The 25,866-nt window shown below is 36.7% G+C and overlaps 1 protein-coding gene and 1 non-coding gene across 13 annotated transcripts in view; both read left to right on the forward strand.

The window, feature by feature from the left end:
- Tenm3 (teneurin transmembrane protein 3) overlaps positions 1–25,866 on the forward strand; it is a 2,726,621-nt gene that overhangs the window by 876,535 nt on the left and 1,824,220 nt on the right. The window lies entirely within an intron of this gene.
- LOC120097590 (U11 spliceosomal RNA) lies at positions 2,735–2,868 on the forward strand. The gene has a single exon (XR_005495160.1). It is a non-coding gene; the product is annotated as a U11 spliceosomal RNA (small nuclear RNA).

The raw sequence follows: 25,866 nt of genomic DNA on the forward strand, positions 1-25,866 counted from the left end.
TAGCGTAAACAACGTCATTTGTTCTGGGTATATTCCCAGCGATCCTCTAGTAGGCCTAAGATTTGTCTGAAGTATTTATCTGAAAAGAAGACAGACTTCAAACATCTCCTTGTCTCTTAAGACCTGTGATTTATACCCCCCTGCATCCCCATTGATTTTATCTTCAGAATTAAATGTGGAGAGGAAGAATGATATTAAGAAAGCAATGGGAAACAGTCATTGTCTGTTACAAGTGGATCTTGTTGACTAACTGCATTCCCTCCTATTACCACATCAATATTACTTGGAAGATAACATATGGCAGAGGGAAAAATGAATCACAATTTATATGCAGTCCAGCTGTGTATATGCTATTTGTCATCGTATGTGGTTAAAAATAATTTCCTGATCAGATTTTAACTTTACAGAGAAATATGTTTACTTATGTCCCAGATGTGGACTATATCTGTTTTTCATCTGAAAATATATACAGTATTTTTCTGGGTAGTAGGTAGGATTTGAAGACTTAACAACTCACTTGGAAAATGGTATTTAATTTAGATTGGAAATAAAAATTAATATGATTAGTTGTTACATTCCTCACACTAAAAGTTGTCAAAATATACCAAGTAATTTAATAAGCACATGCAAATAAATATGTTTATTGTTTTTTAAGTAACTAACAAAGAATATTAAATAAAAACAATAAAATATAAGAGTATTTTTATAAATAGTATTCATTTAATAGACTGAAATTTTTGTAATTTTAAAGAGAATGACTTACTTCCAAATAATAGTTTTAGGAATAGTCACTATTAAAGTCTACAAGAAGCTGATGAATATATCTTCTTAGGTTTGCATAAATTGAACTGAAGGCTTACGATGTATTTATGTTTAGTGAGTTTTAATATATAATGTAAGAAAAAATAGCATGCACTAGAGAAAGCTGCTTTCTCCGGTTTGCTGTACTCCATTTATTGGAGCTGTCCTTTAGAGTGAGTCTTGAAAAACTGAAGGAATCTGCATTAGAAGTAAAGATTCAAATGGAATGTAATTAGATTGAATTTTCCCCTTCATTAAGCATATGGATAAATCAGATGTGCATTTTTGTCTCGAAGTTTATTATAGGGAAACTACATAAATGTAATTATAAGCATTCTCATTAATTTATCTTTGATTTCTTGCCATTCTGCATATGTCTCCAATTTCACATCTACGCAGGCCATTTTCTTCAATTGAGTTTCTGCTTTAAGGGATACAGAGTATCATCGTATGTGGAAGACTTTCTGTCACTTACAGGCTAATGGCCATAAAATTAAACTTGATATTCAGTCACCCAAATATTTAAAAACAAAGGCAGATAATGGAGTGGGCCTTTCTACAGGCATACTTCCCAAGTTACTGATTAAGGCTTCTGATTTATCACCATGATTCATTTTTTCAAAACCAGCTTTTATGCACACCCCTCATTATTACAAATTTAATAGAGATGGGGAAGATGGACGTTTTAAATGAAATATATTAAATGTGCTGTTTTCAGAAAAGAACATCTTGTTCTGCTGATATACTTTTTTTTTATTTTGAACACAGTAAATGTCTTCACCATGAACACTGTGCAACTTTGCATGATATTAGAGAGTACATGTGACTAGGTGGGGCTTAATGAAATAAGAATGTCATAAACTTTGACAAATATATTGTTAAACATCACCACTGAATCTGCTTTTTCTGAGTATGTAATCAAAGAGCCAAATATAATCAATCAGAAGATTCCCTTCCTACTGCTGTGTCCTTTCACTCAAAGATTTTTCAAGAAGTAATTGATGAACGAATTAATACATTCACTGGCTTGGAAACAAGGTTCTCAAGCTGTGATCCCTGATCCGATCCATTGAAAACTATAGATATTTACATTGAAATTCATAACAGTAGCAAAATTATAGTTATGAAGTAGCAGTAAGATAATTTTATGGTTGGGGATCACCACAACATGAGGAACTGTATTAAATGGTCAGGGCATTATAAAGGTTGAGAGCCACAGATCTAATATATGGTACGTACTCTGGTCACATTAATCCAGAAAGTCAATGAGCTAGTATATTTTTCTGAAGTTATTTGAAATAAAATGAAAAGTTGGGTAATATAGTATATGTGCATGTGCCCATGTGTGTATGTGCATGTATGTTTGCATATTGGTTTGTATAGTGTGTGTGTGTGTGTGTGTGTGTGTCTGTGTCTGTGTCTGTGCACCTTGCACATGCACATGACCTGGTCTCTCTCCACCACTATGCAATTAAGAAATCATTGCCAAGACCTTATCTGCACCTAATCACCTTTCAGTTGCCTCAGTTCTAAGTACCAGAGTACCAGAGTTGATTTGTGCCAACCCTTTTAGTATCTCACAAAGTTTAGCATAAAAGCCCCTGAGAAAAATTGAAGGTATGAAAACCATAGCATTTTATTTCAACAGAAAATGGAAAACTAAGTCAAATGTCAACAATTACCAAGTTCCATCTAATATATGTAGTGTCTATTGTATTTGTGAATATTCGAAATATTTTATACTTGCAAATTTCATTTACATGGGAATATTACTTGGGCAGAAGTCTGCAGGATGAGGGAGCTTATAGTTAAGGGAAGACTGATGGGGCCCAGTGGAGACAGAAGTTTTCCAGTCAGCCTTGCTCCATGTTTAACACAGAAGTATAGCTTATTAGAAAAGGTAGGCAATATGTGTATTAAAAAGTATGCATGAAAAAAGGGCTTCTGTCGTGAGTGGCACACGCAGGGCAACTTGATTGCTCTGCATGCGGAATCGACATCAAGAGATTTCGGAAGCATAATTTTTTGGTACTTGGGCAGCTGGTGATCGTTGGTCCCAGCGCCTGCACAAAAAAACAAAAAAAAAAAAAGTATGCATGGACATATGCCCTGATAAACAAGTATGTTTATACATTCCATAATTGTTTCTATACTTCATGGACATTTCTAATGAGTATCTTACCTTAAAACATCAAAGCAATGGTCTGTAAAGTGTTTGTTGGTATCATAAAATGATACCAATAATTAATTATAAACATCTCAAATTATGGAATACTTATTCTAAAGCTTGAATATAATAACAACACACTACATAAATATATAAATAACAATTCTATGATTTTGAATTGTGAATATCAAACCAATATCACAGTGATTCTTTGTAATTTATGGTGTTTTCTTATTCATAGAATTTTCATAGTCTTTTAATATTTTACTAAGGTATAAATTTAATTCATCAATTGTAATTATTAAATTATTGCTGAAATGAAGTCTCCAAATCAGTTATTTTTCTTCAACATTTTCTAATTGCTTGAGTTTCTATTGAAGAAAACATAGAATTTGTCATTTCCTTAACATCTAAATGTCTCAGTCACACCCTTTTAAATATTTTTAATTTTATAATAAAGATTATATTTGAGAATTTAAAATTACAATTGAGAGTAGAACATACCTAAGTTTCTGTTAATATATTAGGAAATAGGAATTAACTCATATTTAGGATCTATATTATCAAATATTTGCCAAGGTCATGTTAGAAATTATTAATTACCAAATTTTAGAAATCCTCTAGATATGACCTAGAATGAATGTTTCTCTCCCTGAAATACATTTATTAATTAAAGTTCTTATAAACTTTAGCACATATATTTTAAAAGCTAATTGGTTGACATGTTAATACTCTGTTAATGAAAAGGATAGCACTTACTTGCCTTATTAACTCCTAATCAGTTAATTAGTTAAGAGTAATTAGAGATTGTAGTCTTATTGCTCTGACTGGTCACCTGAGATTCCAACTAAAACTCCTAAAATACACACTAAGCTCAATGGTGGGAGGCTTTTAAAGAAACATAAAATCCTGGATAGGGTTTCCTGTACAAAGCATTTGAAAAGAATAAGAATTTTAAGACATGTGGCTATATATTAAGATTTATAAGGAAAATGAACGCCTAGTATTTACAAAACTGAATGATTTTTATACATATATAAAATGTTGCTTCCTTTAGAGATTTCATTGGCCTAAAGGCTTAAAATATGATTAAAGGAAGGGATGAGACTATAGCCATGTGTTCCTTATCTCTACACACTTTTACTGATATTCTGAAGTAATGGATGAATAATGAAATTGTGCTCCTTATTCCATGAACCCTGCCACCTCCCAGCTTCATCAAACACCCTTTTGACATTTGTGACATAAGGGCTCACCTTTCACACTATCTTGTGTAAGGAATTGATCCAAAATTGAGCATCTATCACTGAGCTACCTAGAGTGAGTGAAAGTAGTGCTATTCAGACACTGATACTTTGCTTATCAGATCCTTTAGCCCATTCAGTCTTCTCCGGAATGCTAGATGTAGACTTTCTTTTGGGATTCCGTGGCTATAGTTTTGACATTATGATGGAGATATAAATAACCAGTGTCTTGGGCCATTTGTGTCATGGCAAAATACGCAAGGTGTCAAAATTAATAAATTACATTATCATGGTTTTCGGACTTACTACATAAAGGAACTTTTCAATACACATATCAGCAGAATGAATGCAATGTTATCTCTCCAGCTTCAGTCTGCCAGTTTCTGATTTGACCCATTGATTGTAATGGAAAAATTGTGAGTAAATGGATTGGTGCTATTGGTATGGATCCTGGTTCTTGAAAAGTGAAATAACAATGTAGACAAATCTATAACTTAAAGGAGCAGAGAAAGACATAGAAGAAATAATGTCACGACAGAGTTATTTATTATGATTTGGCTTACTTCATGGATTTAATGAAAAAAGTATAGAGGGTAGAAAGATGCTTGGCACATAGTAAGATGTTACAGTCAGTTTTCTATAAGGAGATAAAGATAGTTCTCAATATTACTGATATTGAGAAGGAAAATAAAACTTGATAGATAAAGGCAGTTGAGGCAATAAAACAAACCATCCAGAGAAGACTAGCAAATGCTACACAGAGAGTTTTAAAATTAAGCATAGAATTATCAAACGGGGGATGTTATCCAAAAGGCACAGGATTACTACACTATAATCTACAGGCCCAAAGAAGCTAAGTAACAAGTCAAACCCAAGGAAGGATGTTTGAATCTTACTGGGAATGGGAAATAAAATAGATTCTTGGCTGGACAGATGGAGGAAACTGAGTGGGGGTGGGGAGGGAAACAGGAGGGATCGAGTGTGGGGAGGATGGCTGGAGAGAGGACTGAGAGAGAGAACCAGAATCAGTAGAGTAGGTAGGCAGTTATCTCTAGGGCAAACTAGAAATCGAGGGCAATGAAAACTCCCAGGCATCTATGATGATGAGCCTAGCTAAGAATCATAGCAGAAAGTGATATGGAGCATGAAGCAATAACCGCCAAAACCTGCAAGACTTTCACTGAAATAAAACCCAACCACAAAACCTTTGACCCACTATCTTTCCTGCCTATAAGACGATGAAGAGAGAGCAGAAAGTGAGGGAACAGCCTGGCCAACCAACTCATGATCCAACTTGAGTCTCACACCATAAGAGTGAGCCCACCCCTGACACTATTTAATAATATTCTGCTATGCTTGCAGACAGGAGGCTAGCATAACTGTCGTCTGAGTTCCTTCATCTAGTAGCAAATAAAAGCAGATTCTGAGACACACAACCGGACATTAGCCTGAGCTCAGGAAATCTTGTAGAAGATGAGGACAAAGGATTGAAAGAACCAGAGAGGTCAAGAATACAAGAAAACCTACAGGATCAACTAACCTTGGTACATAATGGCTCACAGATACTGAAACACAAGTGAGACAGCATGCTTGGGACAGACTTACTCATCTGTAACAGATATACTGTTGATCCTCAGTGGGACCACTAACAGGAGCGGGGGCTAATTCTTATTCTGCTGGCTGTACTTGAATTCCCTTCCTCTACCTGGAATTCCTTGTTGAGCCTCAAGAGAAGCAGATGGGTCTAGTTCTACTCCAATGTGATGTGCCAAGGCAGGTTGATATCCATGAGATGTGTCTTTTTCTCTCAGGAGAAAGGAAAGGAACCTAAGGGGAGGTGAGGTGAGGAGAAGGAACTGGGAGGAGAGGAAGGAAGAGAAAGACCAATTAGAATGTAAAGTAAATAAATTAGTGAAAGAAATCATTGTCAATCTGGAATCAATTAATTTGCTTAGAGTTTTATGCTAAACTAATCAAAGAAGGAACTGAAAGATTTTTGGATAGCACTGTATACAGCATCCTTATTCAAAACTACATTACATATGGAAACAAACCAAATCTATCAAGTAATGGAGGAGCAAATGTGCTCCTTAGATATAGTAGAACATGGTTGGGGTTTAACATGAACACTGCAAGATAAATGAAACAGAAACAAAATGCAGGCAGGGAGGGATGCATCGTAAAGGACTCCATTTAGGTAAGATGCTTAGAATAAACACATTCAGACCATTTAAAGAACAGAATAAACATGACAGAGGACAGATGAAGAAAGAAGGGGAATTATGGCTTCCGAGGAAGAATTCCTTCCTGAGGAAATGAAAATGTTCTGGAGATGGAGAGTGGAGACAATTACCCGGCATTTTAACTCTGGCCCTGATACTTAAGCCAAGTAGTTGATGCATTGTAATTTTCAAAATCCGTATAATAAAGTGACTGAGAGGACACAGGATCCGGTGTGATTTGGAATGAAGAAGAAAATTTCTAGGTCTGTAACTGAAGCTTTTGTGACAGTTCTGTGCTTTATATGTAGAGGATGAATCCGGGTAGTGCTTTGAAAATGAAGGCAGTTCAGAAAACCTGGAAGAGGAGATGGATGGACAGAATGAGAAAACAGAGAGCCTTTGTCTTTCCTTCAATGCAGAGTCTTGAAAACTTTCCTCTCCTCCCCTTCCTCCTCCTTTCCCTATTCTCCTCCTCCTTTTGCCTTCTTGTCTTCCACCCTAAGAGGTACTTTCATCAACTTTTTAGATGAAACAAAATTCAGAAGATCTTGCATAACATGCTTCGAGAACTCACTTGTCTCTAAAATGTAAGAAAATGGAATGGTCGATTTTAGATATTTATGAATGCCCAGTTCATAAATATCTGATATTATATTAAAAACACAATTTGTTATGCAGATGTCTATTTACATCTCTGCTGAATACCATCCTCTTTCCATTTTATAGTTTGAACTAGATGGGTGTTTCATTTGGGTCCCTAATATATTCTCTGTCTCTCTGTCTCTCTTTTTCTCCATTTCTCTGTCTCTGTCTCTTTCACTCCTACCCTCTTTCTCTCCTTCCGCCCTCTTCCAGTTCCCTCTCCTCTCCCCTTCCACTCCTCATTTTTTGTTTCCTGTCTTCTTTTGTCAAAATTCTCTTAGCAAAGCATATAATACATTCCATACAGAAAGTTGTTAGGAAGGATGAGTGTACAGCATTTAACCCTTGCCTCTCTTTCCTAATAATCTTGTCAGGTAAGCTTCTTGGTATTTCTATAAAAGTTTACATCTGTTTTCTTAAGAAATATTTGTGGTATCCATCTTCCCTTTGAGTGCAGAGATACGGCATAATTTTCTCCTTGTTAACAGAAAGAGAACCTGTCAAATATGAGCTTATTTGAATACAAACATAGCAATATAATCACTTAACTGCTGGGCGTGAGGTAAATGCCAGGCACATAAAAAAGTGTTCTATGAAAGAAATACGCTCAGTTGAGTCCCTAGATGTGTGCAGTAATTGGTACATGCATCTGTACAAATGGTGCTTCCAATGTTATCATTCTGGGAAGGAAAGCTTCACACACTGCCTGACATGATCAAGCCCATTGTCATGTTAAGTATTTGTATCTATTACACCCTAGTTGCCAGTCGGATGCAGATCTCTTGCTGAGAAGTATTCAAATAACAAATTCTCAGGTTTGAGTTCATTCAGCCCATTTTTCTAACAATTTGAAAACACAGGAATTTTTTTGTTGTTGTTTTGTTTTGTTGTTTTTGTTTTGTTTTTTATTAAACTCCTTGTGTTCCACAGTTTACTGTCCTCTTTAAAAAGATAAGCATCTCTGAGCCCTCTTCCCCTGTACCTGGGGTATTTACTCAGTGTGTTACTGTTAATAAACTTTAAAAGAGTCAAATAATGAAGGAAAACAAGTGAGACGCACCTCAGAAAAACATGTCATTATAAAGACTCCAGTTTCTCTATATAATTCCATCATTCTCTCATAATTTTGGTTTATAAAAGTTATAATTGATTAAACGTTCTATGATACTATTCTTTAGTATTGAATATTTACATTAGACAGCAACCAATGAGGAAGAACATTGCAATTCTATAACTACTATGAAATTTTACTGAAAGTATTTTTCCTTATAATGCGAATTTGCAGCCACAGAGTTGTTCTCACTCTTTCTGTATAGTTTAAACTCTGACTGTCTGTCCCCCGTTCCAAACTATTTCAGAAGAGTATATTACCCAACACTATGAGGTATAGTTTAATCACAGGGAGCATACATGTGCAGAGTATGCACGACTATGATATTGACCTACAGAGCGATCCTGCTTTCAGCTGCCTCGAGCATCACTTGCAGAGCTCTGTGGTGCCCCAGTCAGTTCTGGGAACATGCAGCGGAAGCAGACCGTTTTAGATCCAGAGTTACCCATCTCGTGGCAAAAGAACGGACGGTGTAGCTAATTACTTACAGATGAAATTTACTATGTGGACTACATGGTCGTTTCTCTTTCTGTGACCTGAGGTTCTAAACAATTTAAACAACTCTGAGGCAGGAGCAGATGGCACCTTCAGTTCTTAAAGTAATAAACATAAAGAAATGGACTCCCGAGGAGTCTAGTCCCCTGGAAAGCAATCCATGCATTGTCAGCACTGGGAAGAAGCCCAATCCCCCACGCATTTTAAAAGTGTAAGATTGCTATGAATTGAGCCACACTGACACTTTAATCTAGTTGTAATAAATAACTGGAATGCATTTGTCATTAAGAACCTAAGGGAAGATTCAGATAGAAGGAATTACAGCAGCCTCATCTATTTCATGACTAACCACATTTTCTTAAGAATAATCTACCTGAATGGATTTAGATATAAAAAGAAAGATACTATGTGGGTGCCCTGTGTTTGAATGCCCTTTGGAATAGACTGGGACTATGTTAATTAATCAGGCAGTCGTTTTCTTTTTACAGACTTTGGTCCCTGGTTAGTGGTGTTTTTCAGCAGGAATGAAGGATAGTTCTTGTGTTTTTATGACTCTCTTAACCTCGACCATCAGGCCTCTTAATAAAATTGAATACAAAAACAAAGTGAAAATGACGTTTTTGTCGTCTGCTAGCTGCTCTTAATTGCATATTAAAGTCTTCGTCTATTTCCAAAAAGAAAAATGAATCAAATGCACATATTCTCATTGGTGGTAAGAAGATAATTTAGAGGACATTTGAATTTTGAAGGTCACTGGAATTCATTGGAATAAAATCATAAAAGAGACAGATCAACTTGACCACTATGGACACCTATTAAGGCTGGCTGTGCCTCGGAATTGCCAGCTGCCTTACAGATAGGACGTTATCTTTGGCTGGCTGAGCATTCCTCTCTGACATTTGTTTATTATAACAATTTTTTACCACTACAGAATTCACCAACGTAGGGAATAGCAATTGAAATGTAAATAAGAAATACCCAATTTAATAAAGATGGAGAAAAAAATAAATAAATAGAAAATAAATAAATAAAATCTTCAGTGAAGTGACATAGGTCAATATGGATGCAAATGGATTTGTCTAAAACAATAATTAACACAGAGCTTTGTTAATTCATGACCGTTCCACTTTTGTTCCTGTGCCTGCCTCATCTGACTACAAGTTAAATAAATTGCTTTATAATAATACTCACAAAGATATTTCAACTGAGGTTTCATTTGGCAATCAGTATATGTAGAGGAGAGATAGTATTAGCTCGGTCCTCCAAGTAGCCCTGATCTACATTATAACACCAACCATGTTTCTAGAGTTTGCCTTAACTATCCCAGTGGTTTAATTCATTCAGATTTTAAACAAAGCAAGGATTCCTAGCAGTCCTGACCCTCAGACTTCAGACATAATCCATTAATCAACACGCAGCTAGTCAGGGCTTTTCTTACTGCTCTTTCATAGTCTTTGCAATTGTGTGCCTTCTGAGATTGTATCAGGATCATGTAACACAGAGGTACGTAGAGACTCCATGCCTCAAAACCCAAAGTGCAACCTTAAATCTTATCATATTTCCCCACTTTCTTTCCAAGTGAAGTCCCGAGAGAAGCTCATGGCTCTCCTTTCTGCCTCATGACAGCCTCGGATATTCCCATGAGGACAAAAGCCATGCTCTTGCACAAAAAGAACAGTAAACAATAAATTTTCTCTACAAATAACCATCATTTTCTATTCAACTCATCTTATAAACTGTAAAACTGCATGATTTAGTGCAGAAATCCATACTGGCCCAGGTGAAGAGTCCATCTAATAACTAAAATTCTATGAAAGACAAATCCTTCAAAACTTTCTAAAGCAGTACACATTAATATAATTGTATTCAGGTGAAAGAAAATATGAATAACTAGACAAGGCGTAACAATTCAGTGGTATAGCAGTCTACCTCCTGTTTTTGCAAATTATTTCATGAAATCCTAAATTCCAAGAGTAATTTAAAAATGTGCTAACTTTGTGTCGCTATGATATCATCTGAGCCAATCAACTCTATAAAGTTAGACAGCAGACATACTAGACTTATGGCCCTCCCTCTCTCTGCTGTGAATGGTGATAAAGATGTGCATGTTCAAGTCTATATGCACATGTGTTTATCCATACTTGTGTAAGTGCACACATGTATGCATATGACAGCAAGTCGTATTAGTTACCTTTCTTTTCTTGGGACATAGTCTCTCAAAGATCCAGGATTTCACTGATTTGGCTAAGCTGGCTGGCCACTGAAGTGCAAGGTTGGATCTTCTTATCCCTTCTTCCCTAGTGGTGATATCACAATCAGGCATCAGTTTGCAGTGCTCATTTTGCATGTGGGTGCTAAGAATCTGAACTTGGGCACTTGTGCAGAGCAGGCTCATTTTCTAGTGTACCATCTGCCATACCACGCTGTCAGGCTTTTAAATTTTTTTTCATAAAATCACTCCGAGAGCAATCTTTTAGATTGCATAATGTAAATAAACAGAGACCCTGAGGTGGTGCTCTATATAAACTGCACACCTGCATGGTTTAGTGCAGAAATTCCTACTGCCCTCAGCAAAGAGTCCATCTAATAACTAATATTCTATTAAACACAAGTTTGAGAACCAGCATATTGTTAATATTCATATACAGTATCAGTTAAGAGGATATCAGTCCTCCTTCTAGAGTACATGTGGATCTCAGATACCAGTCACCAACATAATAAATAAATAAATAAATAAATAAATAAATAAATGTTATTCTAAAAAGAAACTTCATAAAATCCCCTGCATTTCTCTACAAAGAAAATGGTGATTATTATCATTCAATATTCCATTATGATAAAGTTTACATTGCAATTGATATGAACAGAAATATTATGGAGGCAAATATGTTAAATTCCTCTTTGTTCCTTAGAGCTGTGGGGACACGGGACTTGGATTATGCATGTAATTTCTAAAACTATGAAGTAGCAACTGGAAACCTTTTTCAATAAGTTGGAAGATTGCACTGATGATTTCATAAAAATATGGCAATTGTATGGAAGCTGAAAGCTTTTGAAATATGCTGTTTTTAAACTTTGCTAATTATGTTCTTATGTGCACATGATTTTTTGACATGTGCATACTTAGAGTTATTGAAATTTAAATTTGTTCAGTGCACATTTAGGAATGTGTATTTCTGAGCACTTATAATCAGATACAGCTAGGGTGTGTTGAGTAGAGTTGGGGAAAGGAAGCTCTTTCTTGAGATTTACTAAAGATTTTTTTTTGGTCTAGACTTATGGCCATACTGTAAAATTTAATACATACATTTATGCGAGAAAAATGCTAACCTTCAGAGTCATTCCAAGTAGCTATTGAACAAAAAGTATTTCAAAGGGATGAGTTTTTAAATGAAAATGTCTACCTTTTAATGCCAATCTGTAGCATTTGGTTCAAGCTCTGAATATTCAAATATGTCAGGAGAAGAGCCCTTGAGTAAATCTAACTACGAAGCCATTATATCTCACAGCTCTGTCCAGATAATGAACCCATTAGGAAGTTAAATGTCCCACATGCTCAGTTTTTCTTTGATAAAATGGTCACAGAAGGCAACAGGAAAGAGCAGTAATGATGTTCCTCTCGCCAATGATTCATCAATGCATAGTGACTGGCCCTAGTCCTGAGAGAGACCTACGTTCATTCAACTTATTGCTTCATCTTTTTTGTGCATCTAGGGCTTTCATGTCATTCAGGGTTCATTTTTCATCTGTATGTAAAATATCTTGGAAAGATTTCAGAATTTTTCAGTTCTTTATCAAAGTAATATTTTCAATCATATTAAGTAGGTTTAAAAAAAGTAACAACAAAAATCTACAAAAACACAAATAAAATACTAAAAACTAAATAGGTCATCCACTAATCTATAAGTAAGCTTAAATGTTGTCAGAATATTTTGTATAAAACATTCTACTGTGAGGTCTTCGCATCTTTTTTTTTCATTTTTAAATGCATTCTGAAAGATGATTTTCAGTTTTCTTCTATTATGTTGATGTACTTTCTGAAACATGCCAAACAGCCACTATTCTCTCAATAAAAATGTTATACACTTGCAAGACATTTCAAAGGTGATTGCAGATGGACACAAAATGTTAACCCTAATACTGAGAAGAATTAGGTTGAAATCTGTAGCTGATATAGAAGCAAGGGAGATGTGATGGTTTGGATATGAAATGTAGCTCAAAAGGCTCAGATATTGGGGACTTGTTTACCAGCCAATTTAGACAAGTTTAGAAAAGTGACTGAATCCTGATTCAATGACCTAATCACTGGATTAATATTCTGATGGATTATTCTCAATAAAATAGCATTGTTGAGACGTGATAGAGACTTGAGAGAGGCATGGTTGGAGAAAGCATAGATGAATATTTTGGAAGAACACATTGTGGTACTGACTGTACTGGCTAGTTTTGTATGTCAACTTGATACAAGCTGGAGTTATCACAGAGAAAGGATCCTCCCTTGAGGAAATGCCTCCATGAGACCCAGCTGTAAGGCATTTTCTCAACTACTGATCAAGAAGGGAGGACCCAGCCCATAGTGAGTGGTGCCATCCCTGGGTTGGTAGTCTTGGGTTCTATAAGAGAACAAGTTGAGGAAGCCAGGGGAAGCAAGCCAGTAAGTAACATCCCTCCATGGCCACTGCATCAGCTCCTGCTTCCTGACCTGCTTGAGTTCCAGTCCTGACTTCCTTTGGTGATGAACAGCAATGTGGAAGTGTAAGCAGAATAAACCTTTTCTTCCTCAACTTGCTTCTTGGTCATGATGTTTGTGTGGGAATAGACACCCTGCCTAAGACACTGACCCATTCTTTTCTTCATGTATTCATTCATTTATCTATTCACATTACATCCTGACCACAGCCCTCACTTCTACCAGTTGCCCCTTCACACAGCTCCTTTCCTTGACTGCTGCCCTTCATTGCTGAGAAAGCACATGACTTACTTGCATTAAAATGTCATGAACTGCAACAAAATGTTGTTATACCTCCAAAATACAGTCTTTTTATAATGGCCATGGAAAATTTAGCTTTACGAACAAAAATTCTTGTCTAAGTCTATGCTTTCTCATTGTACTCAATTCTTCTCAACTGTTCACTATACCTTTTTTTCAGATACATATCATTAACTGCACAATTTTTCATTTGTCAATAACTTACTAGATATTGAACTGATAAAGATTTATTAGCAAATTTCTCACTAAACAGGCAGTCAGCAATTCAATATCCACTAACATACATATTGGATTGTCCTACTTATAAGGAATATTTGGATTCTCATCAGTGCCAATACTACATTAATTCTGCCTTTTTAATCTTTATAAGTTTAACTTTTGAAATGACCTAATGAATGCCTTTTTTTGCAAATTTTTGGTTAGTGATGGTAGTATGATTTAATAATTTAACTTCCTTTGTCTTATTTTGTGAACGACTTTTTGAGATTGCACATATTTCTTTTAAAGCAATACTTATTTGCTGGGATTTTCTTTATGTTGTACAATATACAATGAAAGTATGCTTTAAGCTGGGTGACATTTCTTAGTAATGTTGCTAAATCTTTATAGATATTTATTTTATTTTAAGAATGTTTCATTTTTATCCTAAATATTCCCTCATAATGACTATTTACAATCATGACCCTTAAAAGAGCAAAATAAAGTTTATTTTCTCAAATCAAAATGCACTCACTCACATACCAATTTTTCAGTAAGATCCATTTCAAAGACTACCAGTGTTAATTTTTAATTGATAAAGTCAAATATATAGGTTTCTCCATATTGCACTTTTCTTTCTCCTTCCCCTTTATCATTAAACCTGCAGTATAAACATTCATTTTATTTTATGTGGCTTTTCCTTCCAAGACTGAAACCCACTTTCATCACACGAAGGCTTTGCAAACAAACGTATTCTGCTGCCAGTCCCATGCACTGCTATCTCTTCACTCAGTTTGTGGACTTTGAGCTGATAGCACTTGTAAGAAGTATCTTTGCTTTCTAATCCTTTGTGGAGAAACTCTTATTTATGGTTCCTGCCAGCCAGACTGCTTTACTTCTCTTCCCTTTTCACAGCAAAATAAATATTTCTTAAAGCATCACCCACCATTGAGTTGAATGCCTCGTTGGCAACTATGGAAAATCATGTCGCCATTTCTATTATGCGCTATGTGTATGACCTCCCCACATTAATGCCTGCCCTCATTACACACACTAAGTATTTTGTTTCCCCTTTAATTCTCGGTGGGGCACAAATATATTAACCCATGACATTTTTGCTAATAGAGATGAGCAAATGGAACCAGCACTCTGAACTTGACATTTGTATTCAGTGTGCATGTTTCCAAAAGCCCAGTATTTATTTGTAGTAGTTTTCTGTTTCTTCTTTTTTTTTTTCCAAATGTTGTCCCTTGGAAATAAAATAATGCAGATAAATATGTAAGCCGGGGAGAAATGGTCATTGTGCAATCTGGCCACCGGTCATCTAATTTCACAGTGCTGTTTAAGCAGCAGTGAAGGCCACAGAGGTTGTTTTTCTTTGGGAAATGCAGTGACTGTAATTCTACTAATGCGAGGGCACAGAGAAACACATTCTCCACAAGCCCTCTTCAGATGAGGGAATTTGTGGATAAGGCAGAAAATACACAGGAGGGCACGGAAACCATTTGGGTACCAAACAATTAGGCGTGGAGAAGTGCAATAGGCACCATCATGTTTACAGGGCTTGGCTTTGAAATATTGTCCAGTTACCTTTTTCCATCTCACTCACTAGCTAACCTAGCAGGAGGAAAGTAATACTTATCTCTTGGAGGCCTTAGGGGCTTATTCATTCTTTAAAGTGTGGGAGGTTTGGAGGAAAATCATTACTCATTGCCCGGATACTAAATAGAGGAACCCTCATCCACTAAACAATGACCATTTTGCCATTTGCAATGAAGCATTCAACCGGGTTTTTTTGTTGTTTCCATTGTTTCTTTCAACTGAATGAGGATATTCATCACCGTATCTCCCCCAAGGGCTAGTTACTCTGGAGCTCAGTGAATAAAAGAAAAGAAAGAAGTAAAAGGAAGGAGGAAAACACATTATTTTTGCTTGTTTCCTAATTATAATGATTTGTGGGTTACTAGACGGTAGGTAGTACCTGATATGTGTGCTGCGTGGAACTCAACGTAAGTTTTGAGATCTATGAGACTACAGATATGACGTTTGCTTTATAAGTGATAGTTGAATGCCAACGACGAACTTTGCAACTCGAAATAAAAGGCAAAATAACTGCGTAGCTGTATGAGGCTGGTCTCTCTCATTCCTCTCAGAATTAGTCTTGACTTTAAAACCGTTTCTATGTATGAAACCATAACACCCCAGTGTGCATGAAAAGCATATTCTCAGAGACTTCTTAGGTGAAAGTTTCATATCTAGATGAATTCTGTCACTCAGATTGCAATTTAGTTTATGGTTTTTGTGAGCATTTTGTCTAAGTTTCACCTCACAGTTACCTGACAATAGTCAGGTATGCCTGACTCATCATAAAAAAGGCTGCTTGCCCCCTCCTTCCTCTCTTGCTCTTGACTTTCTGCCCTTCTCTCTCCCTATTCCCTTCCTGCCTCTCTCTACAAGTGCTCATGACTGGCCTCTACACCCCTACTTCTTCTCTCCTCTCTCCTCCTCTTCTCTCCTCTCCCACCCCTTTTATCCCCTCTCCCTTTCTCTGACTCTACTATCCTCTTAACTCCCCTCCCCATGTCCTGAATAAACTCTATTCTATACTATACCTTTGTGTGGCTGGTCCCTCAGGGGGAAGAGATGCCTTAGCATGGGCCCACAAAGGCATCCCCTTCCTCCACACCTCATCACACCTCCTTGGAACAAATCCCCCTTCTCTTAATCTTTTTATAAACACATAAGTTTTATTCCACATAGAAGTAGGTTCTTTCCAGTGCGTTTCTCTTTCTATCTTATTTTACTTTCTTCAGGAAAGTATTGTCGCACTAAACATAAACAGGTGACCCTTGCATCACTTAATAGTCTATATTTATTGTTTTCTCTCATCTTTACTATTGGGTAAGCTGAGGTGCAATGTAGGAATATTATCAGTTTTGTTTCCAGTACCACCTCTCTAGTGCCTGGAAGAATAGTTGGGTGGCAGTTAGTGCTCAACACAGAAATGCCAGAAAGAGCAAAGTTTTGTTCAGGACAAGTCTTTTCAGCCACATTTTACTTCCTAGACATCATCTATTTCAAGACTCCTGATGACAAGTGCAAGAGTGCCTAGACAAATGAATCTGATTTCTGAAACTCCATGAAAATGTCCAATCCAAGATTGAGATGACATCATGAGATTCAGGGTTGAATTCTTTCCTATTTAAGGACTATGGCCTTAATGGAATATTTGCTTTAAACTGACCCAAGTGACCTATGGATTAGCAAATAAACATGCTCTTTTGCATTCTGAGTCCTTGTAGCTTCTAACTGGTAGTTTAAAAAAGTAATTGAGCAAACAGGCATAATGTACTATGACATTCAACATGAAGGAACAAAAGTTTGCATCCCTACTTAGACATGCAACGTAGTTCAGAGAAATTGACAAACTTCTTGAAGAAAGAGTCTCAAATTGGAGACACATTGCATGGACAATGAAGTCAGGAAAGATGAGGCAAAGTCAAACCAAACCAAAACAAACAAAACAAGGAAACAACAGAACAACAACAAAACCACTAAAGGACCCCAACCTTTTGTAATGGCAATAAGAACCATTTAAAATGTTAATCAAGGAGATGAGACTAAATGGATTTTCAAATATCTCCCAGCTACAACATTAAAAACAAATAAACTAAAGCCAGACCCAGAGTAGGAAGTTGGGAGCTGTCACTGCCAATTACAAGTGTCTGTGTTAATCCAGGCAGCTGATGATGAGGCTTTGATCTTGGAATAAGGATATAGATCATGATTTTAGAGCTTTAGTTGAGAAGGATGCTTTTAAAAATTGTTCTGATGAGAGTATTTTTAAAGATAAAATGGGTCATACAATACATTTCTAGTTTGCTTTGTATGACTAAGTGATACTTGCTGTTTTTTAGTTCAAAAATCTTTAACATTTACTATGTCAACTACCAACTACCTCAATAGGGTGAATATGATTACTAACCAGTACACACATTACTAATGTAAAGAAACCACAACATGAAAATTATGCTATGGCAGAAATAGTAACCTAAGAAGAAAATCAAAGAGAGGCAGGAGAGGAATGTGAGAGGAAACAAGGAGGACATCTATAATAATTGTCATCTGAATTAAGATATGAAGAAAAAGAAGTATAATCCCCAGAGACTTTTGAGTTGAGGAAGACAAGCTAATGAAATGTCCTTCAGCTTGGCATACATGAAGAACACCCAGCATGTGGATGTTACATATCAGTATAAAGCAGAAAGGACAAACATTAAAGGAACAGTAGAGGGTAGCTCGGAGTCTAGTCAGTAAGAGATTTTTCAATAGTGTTGTATTTTTCAATTGCTGAGACTGTCAAGCACATTGCAGATGACAACCCAACAGAGCTAGCACAGAAGGCTGTGAAGCATTACAGAGTCTCATGGCCCAAAATTTAAAGTTCTTTCTACAAACTCTGAGCATCAATGACTTTTTGGCATCTATCTCAAATGTGGCATCATGATCCCTTGTGTCACAGACCATATCTGGGGTAACATTAGACTTCATTTTCAACTCTCAAATTGACAGGACATCCTCTGATAGAGTAAGCCAATTTTCTGAGTGTGCTAAGACCTCTGGTGAGTGAATAAGTTATTGTCCAGTTCCCAGATCTGAGTCCCATCTAAATTTTTCTAAGACCATTAGCATTAGTGTTTTAATACCTCTGTGTGAACTTTCTTCCTCAAGGAAAAATTTAAACAGAAAAAGAGATGAAGTGGATTTGAACATGGCTAGCATTAAGTAAAATTGAGAAGAGATTTACTGAAATTCTTTCTTTTCCTATCCATTACATAGCTGCTTTTATTAGAAGCCTCCAGCATGGTGCTGAAGGCTGTTTCTTAGCACCCTCCAAACTAAATCTATGTGTTCAATTCTGTGAGAATATTGATCTTACTTTTCACTGTGAAAGCAAGACCATAGGACAAGTTCACCTGAGCATTTTTGCCTAGGAACTGGCTCCCTCAACATATCTCTTCCATTCCTGAGAGGAAAAAAACCCACTGTGATTCATAGTTACTCATTTGAGACCATTCTTATCTGGATTTATTGAAGTTGTGGTTTAGACTGATGTTTGGAAACTCAAGTGTCATCAGATATGTGAGTCAGAAAAGATCTATAAAGTCTGACATAGACAAGGAAAATGGTTTTCATCTGTACTTTCTACCAACAAATCTGCCCTCCTCTGTTGAGCTTTCATAGTTCCAGTGTTAATAGAATCCACAATGATCTCTATACCAGACAGGAAACAATGTTGAGCTTCATGTTCAAACAAACCAAAAACCAAAAACCAAACAAACAACTAACCAAATCAAACAGACAAATACCTTTCATCAAAACCTGGTCTCAATTTGAAACTCCAACAAATACTTCAAATTGCCACAAAAACCCTGCATTCATTTTCAGGCTGAACCTTAGGCAATAGATGCATATTATTTGAATTAGTCCTTACTCAGCACTTTCAGACTACCTCCTTCATAAAACCAAATGAAATCATTGTATCAAAGAGTAAGCTATGATAATTAAAAATACATAGGCATGCACACAAAATACATCTTCTTGTATCTTGTGGATTTGACCTGGTAGTTTCTTTGACGAGGAATCAGATGGCTAATGTATTTAATTTAATTCATCGACTTTTGTCTTTTTAAACTATGTTCCCACAGGCCATAAGGCAATGAGCACATTTTTAATAATGTGCATTTGAAATAAATAAATAATAGTGGTTCATTACACTGGGTCTGACATTTCCATGGTAGAGTTAAAATGAATGAATATTTAACACCGTTATTTAAATCATTCACACATGAATTCTTTGAGTCTGTTTTTCTCACTCTTGATAATGGTGACACTAAGAAATGCTCCAATTAGAGAATAATTTTAGAATATTCAATTCAGAATAACATTTAAGTTGAGAGGTTTTCTATGAGAATGGGTTCCTTTTCAAATTATCATACAATGAAAATCTAAAGCTGCTTGACTTTGTTTATATGTACATTGAGGTTTACCTGACAATTTTTAAAATTATTTCAAATTTTGTTTTAAAAAAATAAAAAATTTAGTATTAGATTTTACCATTTTGTCCTTTTTGCCTCAACAAAGGTTTTTTTCATTTTATCATGTTTCCAGACTATATTTATGCTTTATTTTTTTTCTGTTAAGAGATAATTTTCCTATAGTTCCTGGAATCAGAATGCAGCAGATAATATTCACACTCTTAAACAGACATAGTAAAGTCCACATGGGTACAATATCTGAATATCAAAGATATTTAATTGCTTATTAATAATATTTTAAGCTGTCTGATGAACGCACATTTTTAAAATCATTCTTCAAAACAACAGAAAATTGCTGTAACTTTCTACTTGAAATAACTTAAAAAAGCATTAGATGCAAATTTTAAGTGCTCATATCATTGGTATGCACACACACACACACACACACACACACACACACACCCCTATGTAGCTTAACTCATTCACAGGGTAAAAACATGCATAATATAATAATATACAGTTTTTGGTATTAAATATTTTTCATTTACATTGAAAGACATGACTAATGAGGTGTTGTGAGTTCATTTCCTGTACAGTTGATTCATAATAGCTATGCTATGTAAACAAAAGCAGCGAGCTGCTTATGGTAGGAAACATAGGTGTATCACTCCACGGATTGTTAAGTAAAGCTTTATTATGGAAACTGAATTAACAGTGCTACTTGTTTTTCACCAAATGTTCATTGGTTTCCAAATTTCAATTCGTGGGTAGATATTTCAGAAATGTCTGGAAAAGGACTAGGGGGAGTGACCAGTTTTCATTGCTGTCTTGGAAGACAGAACATTTTTCTTGATTTTATGAATCAGAGTTTTAGTATAGCTTAGGTTGGCCTATAAATCTTTAGGCAGTGAAGCTGTAGCCTCTAACTAGCTATTGTTCCTCAAGGTCTTGGAGGCTATGATTCCAGATGGGTACCATCATGACAACCTTCCCTAGAACACTGGCTCACAGTGAATCTACGTAACACAGAGGAAAATTACTGCTGCAGGAGATCAGGTCCTGGACCTAAACAGGTGATTCTCACCATGCAGAACTACACAGCAAATCACTGAATTTGCTTAGCATCAATAAATGCAAGTATATACTATAAGATCAGGCTTAGGTTGCATCGTGCAGTCGCTCAGATGCGCTGTGAGCTTTATCAGGGGGGATATATTAAATGGTGAGGAGTGGGAGACAGACGGTACTGATGTGAAACATCTCCCATTGTCAATGCTGAAACAATGTATCTTACACCACAGCACCTTTGGTTCATTCCACCATTAATTTCCAAGGGTGAGAATGAGTTCTAAGAAATGAATCAGTATGCAGGCATTTAATGGATGCAAGATTCTTCCTTAGTGCATGAATTGAGTATTTATATAGTGATATAAGGTGACTTACACAATTCTGAGTGACTAGCCAGCTAGTAGAGAGGAACATTCCTGATTAGGGTCAGCTTGATTTACCCATGTCCTTTGATGAAAGTAGATGCTGTCTTCTTAGTGTCAAGTTGTGGTGGGCAACCAAGAGTAATATGACTGCACTTACCAACAACTCAAACATATAACCACACTTTGTACTTGTCAATCTATGGCTTCTGGGAGGAGTAATACACTTGGTCTTTAATCTGAATATAGTTTTATTTCCTTCTGAATATAGTTTTCTTACTTCACTTGTCAGTACAGTACTAGGTGTGGCTATGGTAATTAGCTTATAGGAATTCATGTCCACAAAACGCCAATAACTTTTAAACATCCAGTAACTCTCTTGACCTTGGAAACTGTGTTTCACTGTTGGTATTCTGTGTGTGTGTGTGTGTGTGTGTGTGTGTGTGTAGAATATTTATTCTGATATTATCATGAATTATTTTAACATGTACATGTTCCTTTGGAATTTATTGAGATAGAAGTGTCTCCTCACATACCATTTATTTCCAATTTTGTAATATCAGAATGGACTCTTGCTGCACTAGATAAACTGCCTCTGGCTATGTCCCAGCCATGTGATTTTTCTGCAAGTGGCTGGTCTGTCTATCGATCTGGTCACCTAAGGTGAGAGGAAAAAAAAAAAACTAAGCTCAACAAAAATTGTATTCAAAGCTCCTGTGATCATTTTTTTCCTTTTTAGAGCAGCAGGAGGATGTTGGGGGAGGGGAGAGTTCTCCCTCTCACTAGGGAAAATGAGAAAATCACAGCCACACACAGTGTATGTAGGTCATGCCTCTCCTGAATGGAGGACAAGTCTATATCTATTTCCTACATAAAGAAAGGAAAATTGGCCCACCAAACTTTAGCCCTTTGTTTATTACAAAAACCTCATCTCTAACTAAAAAACCAAGCAGTTTCTAGGATGTCACAATGAAAAATCTATGGAAAAGAGATTTATTATTTTATTATTTTGCTGTCTTGTTGGCAAACAATGAGGGAGAGTGTGATTACAATACTGATTATGGTTTATTTGGGTTATACACAAAGTTACAGAATTCTGACATGAACTTGATACTATACTCACTAAATATACTATATTGAATGGCAATTTCATTCTAAATTGTATCACATTTCTATTTTTGGCATAAACAGATTTCCCAAACTCTAAATAATAATATAATAATCACCTGTATCATCTGGAAATTTTCTGGTTGCATCATTTTTTTAATACACTGAAGCCTTTCTATGCCCCTTCCCTCTTTGTGACTTTTTTTTGATAAAATAAGATTATTCTCTACCTTTTCAAATAGAATCTTTGGCATTCTTTCAGACAATGGGGTTGAAGGTCAGGACAGAAGACAGAGGAGAAATATGGATGTCAGCAGAAATCGCCAGAGAAAAAACACGAGGGACAGAGGGCAGGAAATTAGGGTGTTGAGAGGTGCTGAAGCAGACAGAGAGGGGCACGAGATTAAAGCTCATAGCACCAATGCTGCCCCAGAGTGCATTCCTGAGGCCACCTGGGCCAAAGAGCACCTCAGGAGGGACCAGGGCAGCACCTCCCATGCCAGGTTAGAACAGGAGAAAAGAATTACCGTCAGAAATACAAAGTGGGATGTTATTTTCAAAAACCTCCAAGTATTTTCTTTTGCCCATCATTCTTACCAAGTTGTCTGTCTCTTTCAAGTTTTCAGTAAAACTAGAGACCATCATCATAAGCAAATATTTTCTCTAGTTTCTCTTCCCTTATCTCTAAACCATAAACATCGATATGCCCACTGATGCCTCTACACCTCTGTACTTGGACTCACTCCTACTGTCTCTAAGGTTTTACATAATAGGTCATAGAACAGAGGCTTAGCATTATACAGATAGGTTACATGTATTTCTACTCTGAGTATATCTTCCCCTTTGGACCTTTAATGTATACTCGGCAGACTACCAAGCACAAGTATTCCTACAAATACATTTTAAGCCCTGAAGCATTCATTGTCTTTTTAATTTTACTTTTCTGGGGTATTTTATGTATTTACATTTCAAATGTTATCCCCTTTCCCCCATACCCTCTCCCCCCCTGCTTCTATGAAGATGCTCCCACTCCTATCCACCCACTTCAACCTCAATGCCCTGGCATTACCCTACATTGGGGAAACAAGCCTTCACAGGACCAAGGGATTTTCCTCCTATTGATTCTGGACAATGACATCTTCTGCTACATATGTAGCTGGAGACATGGGTCCCTCTACAAGTACTCGTTGATTGGTGGTTTAGTCCCTGAGAGCTCTGGTGCAGTCTGGTTAGTTGATATTGTTATTCCTAAGGTGTTGCAAACACCTTCAGCTCTGCCATTCTTTCTCTAACTCCACTGGGGTCCTCTTGTTCAGTCCAGTGGTTAGCTACAACCATCCTCATCTGTATCAGTAGGGCTCTCGCAGAGCCTCTCAGGAGACACCCATAGCTGGCAGCAAACACTTCTTGGCAGCAGCAATAGTGACTGGGTTTTTGTGGTTGAATATAAGCTGGATCCCCAGGTGGGGCAGTCTCTGGATGACCTTTTCTTCAGTCCCTGATGCACTCTTTGTCCCTGTATTTCCTCCTGTAAATATTTTGTTTTCCCTTCTTAGAAGGAATGAAGCATCCACATTTTGGTCTTTTTTTCTTGGACTTTATATGATCTGTCATTTCTTATAGCTATTCCAAGTTTTTGGGCTAATGTCCACTTATCAGTGAGTGCATACCATGTGTGTTTTTTGTGACTGGGTTGCCTCACTCAGGATGATATTTTCTAGTTCCATCCACTTGCCTAAGAATTTCATGTAGTCATTGTTTTTAATAGCTGAGTAGTACTCCATTGTGTAGATGTACCACATTTTCTGTGTCCATTCCTCTGTTGAAGGGCATCTGGGTTCTTTCATGCTTCTGGCTATTATAAATAAGGCTGCGATGAACATAGTGGAGCACGTGTGCTTGCTGTATGCTGGAGCATCATTTTGGTGTATAGTGGTGTAGCTGGGTCCTCAGGTAGTACTATATCCAATTTTCTAAGGAACCTCCAGACTGATTTCCAGAGTAGTTGTACCAGTTTCCAATCCCACCAACAATGGAGGAGTGTTCCTATTTCTCCACATCATTGACAGCATCTGTTGTCACCTGAGTTTTTGATGTTAGCCATTCTGACTGGTGTGAGCTGGTATCTCAGGGCTGCTTTAATTTGCATTTCCCTGATGACTAAGGATTTTGAACAATTCCTTAGGTGTCATTTGATGTTCTCCAGATGAGAATTCTTTGTTTAGCTCTGTATCTCATTTTTTATTGGATATTTTTATTTATATTTCAAATGTTATCTGCTTTCCCGGTTTCCTGTCCATAAATGCCATATCCCATCTCCCCTCCCTCTTCTTCTGTAACGGTGCTCCCCCTCTCCCACCCTTTCTTGTCTCCCCAGCCTGACATTCTTTACACTGGGATATCGAGCCTTGGCAGGACCAAGGGTTTCTCCTGCCATTGATGCCCAAAACAGCCATCCTCTGCTACATATACAAGTAGAGCCATGGGTCTGTCCATGTGTACTGTGGATGGTGGCTTAGTCTCTGGGAGATTATTTGATCCTTTGGAGTCTAACTTTTTGTATTCTTTATATATATTAGATATTAGCCCTCTATCAGATGTAGGAATGGTAAAGGCCTTTTTTCAATATATTGGTTGATGTTTTGTCCTATTGACAGTGTCCTTTGCCTTACAGAAGCTTTGCCGTTTTATGAGGTCTCATTTGTTGATTCTTGACCTTCAGTGTTCTGTCAGTGTTCTGTTCAGGAAACTTTCCTTAGTGCCCATGTGTTTGGTCTCTTGTCCACTTTCTTTTTTTTCCTTTTTTTAGTTTCAATATATCCAGATTTATGTGGAGGTCTTTGATCCACTTGAACTTGAGCTTTGTACAAGGAGGTAAGAATGGGTCAAATTGCATTCTTCTACATGCTGACCTCAGGTTGAACCAGCACCATTCATTGAAAATGCTTTTTTCCATTGGATGGTTTTAATTCCTTTGTCAAAGATAAAGTGTGTGGGTCTTCAATTTGACAACTCCTTTGTCAAAGATAGGTGTGTGGGTCTTCAATTCTATTTCTAAGTCTTCAATTCTATTCCATTGATCTACCTGACTGTCTCTGTACATATACCATGCAGGTTTTATCACTATTGCTCTGTAATACACAGCTGGCCCTCAGGGATGGTAATTCCCCCAGAAGTTCTTTTTGAAATATTCATTTTTTCATTAGACCATTAAAAAACACTGGTATGTGAATTCTGTCTAGTATTACCTGAATTTTTCAAGTTTTTACTATTGGTCCTGAATAGATTTGTTTCCTAAGCATCTCTATAATAACAACTGAAGAGTAAAGATGAAGGAACCCATGGCTGCAGCTGCATATGTAGCAGAGAATGGCATTGTCTGGTATCAATAGGAGGAGAAGTCCTTCTTCCTATGCAGGCT

The sequence above is a fragment of the Rattus norvegicus genome, chromosome 16 (genome assembly GCF_036323735.1).
Source record: "Rattus norvegicus strain BN/NHsdMcwi chromosome 16, GRCr8, whole genome shotgun sequence".
Classification (NCBI taxonomy): Eukaryota; Metazoa; Chordata; class Mammalia; order Rodentia; family Muridae; genus Rattus; species Rattus norvegicus.